Raw genomic sequence first — 6,108 nt, 5'->3', positions numbered from 1 at the left:
CACAAAAGCTCATGCTCCAATACACCTGTTAGTCTATAAGGTGCCACAGGACTGTTTGCTGCTTTTGCCGATCCAGACTAACATGGCTACTCCTCTGATACCTTCCTCCTAGTAGTTCGTGCGAGTTGCTTGCTGCTGGTGCTAGTTGCTGTGCATTCCATATGTTCTTTACTTTTATTCTTTTAAGTTTGTTATGCTATATGTTATACTATATAGCAGTGACACTGGAACCTTTTTAATAGTGGGGATACTGAAAGCCATCCCCTTACTTTTATCCACTCCTACCCCCTCAGAGCTGAGGCAGCCGGGACCCCAGGCGCGCGGGGCCAGGAGCTGGGACTCTGAGTTCATGGGGCCAGCAATGTGGAGCCTGGGGGTGCTGCAGCACTGCCCGCACCCCTATACCAAAATTTTATAGCAACAAGCACACATATGAAAATTAATATTCACCTATATGTTCATATTTCTCAGTGCAGCCATTATAAAGAATAGAGGATTGATTTATAACCAGAGTTAAATTGGATTCACTAGTGACACCTATGAGGAAGTAAAAATTACTGTAGTTGTTTTATGGTATCTGTATTTCAAAATGCTGTTAACATTTCAAAAAAATAAAGATTGTAAAACTTTTATTAATGGGAAAAATACATTTCTGTAATCACTTTCAATCACTTTCTTCATCCAGGTTTGGGTCTTCAGTAACTCAGCAAGAGGTTGTGGGCCTATTGCAGGAGTGGATGGGTGAGGTTCTGTGGCTTGTGATGTGCAGGAGGTCAGCTTAGATGATCGTGATAGTCCCTTTGGCCTTAAAGTCCATGAGAAGAGGTGAGGCAGAGACACAAGGGACCTACTTTTCTTCTTGCTTACACTGGTTAAACACTACTGTTTCTCTATTTACATCAGCAATTACTTCAGATTTGCACTTGAGTACTTGAGAACAGAGTTTGGATTAGATTCTTGATGAGAAGTAATATCAGACGCAATGGTAGCAATACAAAGAGTAGTCAAGGTTCTGACTGTTCCAGAAAGAGTTGGCATGGCTGGTATACGGTTCCCTGCAGGTACAGTCGAGGGGAAGGGCTACTTTCTATACAATAAACCATAATTAAAATTGAGAGATGCATGTTATTGGGCAAGCATTTATTTTCTTTTTGTTAAATGATTAGGTCCAGTTTGCCCTCTAGTGGCCAATACTTACAAAATATGCATTTCTAGAAAATAGTGCTACATAAAGATGCTTTAGAAGAGACTGTGGGGCAGGATTTTATTTAGCCCTCTTGCCTGACCCATGATTCAATTCTTTATTATTTTCTTTTCTGTGAGCACTCAACTATTTGGGGAGGAGTTTTTATTACCCATTGATGCAAGTCCAATGTGAAGAAGTCTACTATCCAGCTGCCCATCTGCCAAGAGAAAGCAGAGGCATGTAGCAAGCCACCAGTTCTCTCCACCAGAAGACAACAGCAGGTGATAAGATAGGAGTATGGGAGGGCCTCTTTATGTCACCTGATATTTTGCTGTTGGAATGTATTCATCCTGTTAAAGCATATTTTATAAATATATATAGCTACCGCAGTCCAACCTTGTTTTAAGAATGACAATGGTAAAAATACACTTAAAGTGTATTACATCCCAGAAGTAGCATATTGAGATGCTTAAAAAAATGGAAAAACAAGATATAACCGACCTTCAAAGGTCCTTTGAGGTAAATCAGAACCTCTTGGGGGGAAAAAATGAAACCAAATAGCTGTTGAGTTGCAATGAAGCATATTCAGGGCTTTTCTCTCACCTTTCCTCAGTGTACCATATAAAACTATTTTTATTGCAATTTCCAGCCCTGTAGAATCAGACTAGTGTATCAGCATCAGTATGCGTGTATTCTGTTTTTCATGCATCATTTAAAAGGATCATCTAATATTTCTGCAGTTGGGGCTCTTTTGTCATTTCCTAACTCATGCTGATGTTGAGGAGAGAAGCTGTTGTTTAATAATTTCAGCAGTGTTAACTCTACACAAACACTGAAAGAGAAGGGAAAAAGCTGGAGCAATTCCTAGAGTGCTTTGGTAAGATTTAGCCTGGAGATTATCATTTTGAAACTCTTCTCAAAGGCTGATAGTAGGTGAATCCCAGCTGAGCTGCTGTATGCAAAACAGCAATTGACTTCCATGGCAATTAAGTAAAAGAATTCTTCATCAAGCCTGAAAATTTTCACTATCTGCTTGCCGTGTCTTAGAATGAACTGTCTATAGTGTTGTACTTCTGCCCACAATACATAACTAGATAGTGGAACTCATTGCCACAGGAAATTGTTGAGGCCCTGCCGGAGGACAAAGAAAACATCAATGCAATGGGAGCTACAATTGTAGAGTTAGCTCTAACCTGATGAATATTACATAATAATATTACATAATATACATAAGAATACTAAACATAATATGCAATATTCTTATGTATATTATTACATAATATTATTTCATGTTATGGCCATAATAAAGGGTGAGATGTACATATTTGCAAGTATGAGGAGACATATAGGGGAAAAAAGGAAGTTAAAGTGTAAAAGTGGGGGAGAGGGATTGGAGAGGGACTGCTCAATATCTCAAGTATTTGCCATCATCAATATATTTTGAGATATGTTTGATACAGAAGATTCCGAAGGTCATAAATGTGTCTTCTAAGTGGAAGAGACTGAGACCCAGATCTTCAAACGTATATAGCTGTGGCTCCAGTCAGTGCTGCAGTGCCTAACCCCTGGGTAAACAGCTGCCTAGTGGACTCCTCAGCCTCCAGCTAGGCATATAGGGAGTGGTAGGTGCTCCAGAAAGGCATCCTCAGAAACTAGCGAACTGAGTGGGCTGCCTGGTTGATGGTCTATAGATAGGTCCTCTCTCCATTTGGGATTCTCAGTCGTGAACCCTCTCCTGGAGTTAAGCGGCTGACCTAGCTAGTGCCTAGGGAGCCCATGCTCTCACAGCTGACTTTTGCTGTCTCTAACTTTCGCTGTCTCCTGCTCAATACTGCTCTCATACTCACCCTACATTTCCCTGTGTCCCTGCTGTCTTGTGTAGGTGCTGTGTTGCCCATCCGCCTGTTGGGAGCCTGCATCTGACCCTTCTGCTGTTGGGTCTTAGGCGTGCTCAGAGTACACCTAAAGGATTGTACCCTATTGATATGCCTTGCCTGGTTTCAGAATCCCACTTTGGGAGCTTCAAGGTTTTCAGCTTCAGCTAAGTCTCAAAGCAGCTTGTCAGCTATGGGACAGTCAGGGCTATGGGAGGTTTGTGAATACCAACTGGTAGACACTTAGGTGCCTAGGGGACTTAGTCTCTATGGGGTTAGGTGAAATCTGAGTGCTGGTTTTGAAAATAGCAGTGGAGCCTAAGGATGGGATTCACAAAGCTATGTAGATGCCTAACTCCTATAGCCACCTAAGCTCCTTTGTGACTCTCACCTTAAATGGTGGACTTAGGAACCTAGAGGGGAAGATAGGTGCCTAAATATAGATTCATAGATTCTAGGGCTGGAAGGGACCTCGAGAAGTCATCAAGTCCAGTCCCCTGCCCTCATGGCAGGGCCAAATACTGTCTGGACCATCCCTGATAGACATTTATCTAACCTACTCTTAAATATCTCCAGAGATGGAGATTCCACAACCTCCCTAGGCAGTTTATTCCAGTGTTTAACCACCCTGACAGGAACTTTTTCCTAATGTCCAACCTAAACCTCCCTTGCTGCAATTTAAGCCAATTGCTTCTTGTTCTATCCTTAGAGGCTAAGGTAAACAAGTTTTCTCCCTCCTCTTTATGTCACCCTTTTAGATACCTGAAAACTGCTATCATGTCCCCTCTCAGTCTTCTCCTTTCCAAATTAAACAAACCCAGTTCTTTCAGCCTTCCTTCATCGATCATGTTCTCTAGACCTTTAATCATTCTTGTTGCTCTTCTCTGTATCCTCTCCAATTTCTCCACATCTTTCTTGAAATGCGGTGCCTAGAACAGGACACAATACTCCAGTTGAGGCCTAACCAGCGCAGAGTAGAGAGGAAGAATGACTTCTCGTGTCTTGCTCACAACACACCTGTTAATGCATCCAAGAATCATGTTTTGTCTTTTTGCAACAGCATTACACTGTTGACTCATATTTAGCTTGTGATCCACTATAACCCCTAGTTATCATTGAGGATGTGGGCCTGAAAGGCCTGTGATCCTTTTCTTCATTGTATGAAGAGTGGTGCAGATAAGGGAAGAAACCAGGGCAAGGATACATAGTTCTTTTTTTTTGTTTTGGGGCCTCAATGTGCTGCAGCTGGAGCTTGGCAGAGTGACTCTGCTGGATGGGCCAGCATCATCCAAAAATTGGGTGGTGCGCACTAGTCTTGCTTATTAGCAGCCTGGCAGGACACACCCAGAGACCCTGAGAGTGTAACCAATGGCAGCCCAATAGCAACTCACGGGAAAGGAGTCATAATTTATAAATAGGAGGAGTGGGAGGATGCAGTGCTGGAGCAGTGCAAGGACCAAAAAATTCTGCTGTAAGGATTGTATTCAAGTGGCTTAGTCAGTCTGTTGGATTAGACTGCAAGGCTCCCTCATCCAACTGCACTGCTAGAAATGCTACAGGCTGTGCAAATGGCAGACTATCATTGCAAAGACCTAAGGGGAGTCTTTAAAAGATTGCTTATTGCCAATATTCACACTTGTTTCAAGGACTGCAAGTAACTGTGTTGTAGTCATATATGTATTTATTTAGTAAATGTTTGCCTTCCAAGATTTTGTGTCACTGACCTTCTATCAGAGATTTAACTCTGTATGATATTTGTGGGTATACACATATATCAAAGTGCTGCAAAGACTACACTATGGTCTCTACTGCAGCAGAGAGATAAGCTACAATACAGGCAGAGGGAAAAAATACTATACCTGATTTAGCATATTGCCTTCCCCAAAACTATTACAGAAACATCCACAGGCTCCAATCAGGTATGTTTTTGACATTATGAACAGAATGATGTTTGTACAATCTTAAATGAGTCCAACTATATTTAGTGTTCAGTATTTTTATTTTGCTTTAATTACTTTACACACAATGAGAATAACCCTGCTGTCATTATCTCAATGTTTTTACAAGTTTCACTGCCAAGATTATGATGCATAGAAGATATTATTTGGGCTGAACAATCAAAGGGAGTTAAAGGTGATGTCACGTTTCTCTTCCCTTGCATTTTCATGCTCAGTGTCAAAATGTTGTCCACAATCCTTGCTGTTGTCGTGGAAAAGACCACCAACGAGTTGAGTTGATCAGACAGCCTGAGGCTCCTTTATTGATTAATCAGAGAATACAAGCATATATGCAGGGAGAGACGACAAAGTCCCCTAGCAAGGGGAAGTCGCTCTACCTTACAGCAGAGATACCTGTGTTTATAAAGCTTAAAACCGCAAATTATCACATGAGCTTGTACATCTGTCATTACCTTATTTGGGTGATACATGACATGTTCTCAAAACAATTATTGCAAAAAGAGCTAAAAATGGCCAAGCTGTTCCTTTGTACTTCCTTTTAGGAAGCTCCATCTATTGCCAAGACCTTGGCACCCCGGTTATCCTTCTCTTGCGGTTTGAGCAGCTGTTTTCTCAAGCAAATTTTGAGGAACTTGGGTCCAAAAATACATGTTTGTTCTTTTGGCCAAGTTATTAGGAGTTATCTTTTATGCTTGCATGAGCTACTTGATAAACTATAATGACCTGACAGCTGTTAGTCTTTTGGCAGTGATGGATGGGTTATTTCAGGGACTTTTAGGTCAGTATGACCCCATAGCAGCATATACTTATTTAGCAGTATTGTAATGATATAGCAGCATTTTGGTAATATGATAGTAGTGTATAGTAAAATCAGAGAGTGAGCCTCAGGAGGGTTAGTGGAAAATCAACTTTTCTTACTTTACTATATGTTAGTATGATTGAGGCCTAAGGCCTTGATGTAATTATTAGCTTGAAAGACCCGGCTTTTGGGCCTGGGGTTAGTTTTCTTTATCACTGTCTTAAAAAAATATGAATACTTAATATAAAAGAGCAGATGACCTGTATAAAACATTCATCTCAGTCAAACAGT

At 41.1% G+C, this 6,108-nt stretch overlaps 1 long non-coding RNA gene across 1 annotated transcript in view; it reads left to right on the top strand.

Moving 5' to 3' along the window:
• Window positions 1–917: 917 nt before the first annotated feature.
• Window positions 918–6,108, top strand: part of LOC127055193 (uncharacterized) — a 41,227-nt gene continuing 36,036 nt past the window's right edge. The window contains exon 1 of the long non-coding RNA XR_007775431.1: window positions 918–1,009. This is a non-coding gene — a long non-coding RNA (uncharacterized LOC127055193). The remainder of the gene's footprint in view (window positions 1,010–6,108) is intronic.

This window comes from Gopherus flavomarginatus, chromosome 7 (genome assembly GCF_025201925.1).
Source record: "Gopherus flavomarginatus isolate rGopFla2 chromosome 7, rGopFla2.mat.asm, whole genome shotgun sequence".
Taxonomy (NCBI): Eukaryota; Metazoa; Chordata; order Testudines; family Testudinidae; genus Gopherus; species Gopherus flavomarginatus.
This window is presented reverse-complemented; position numbering and strand designations above follow the sequence as displayed.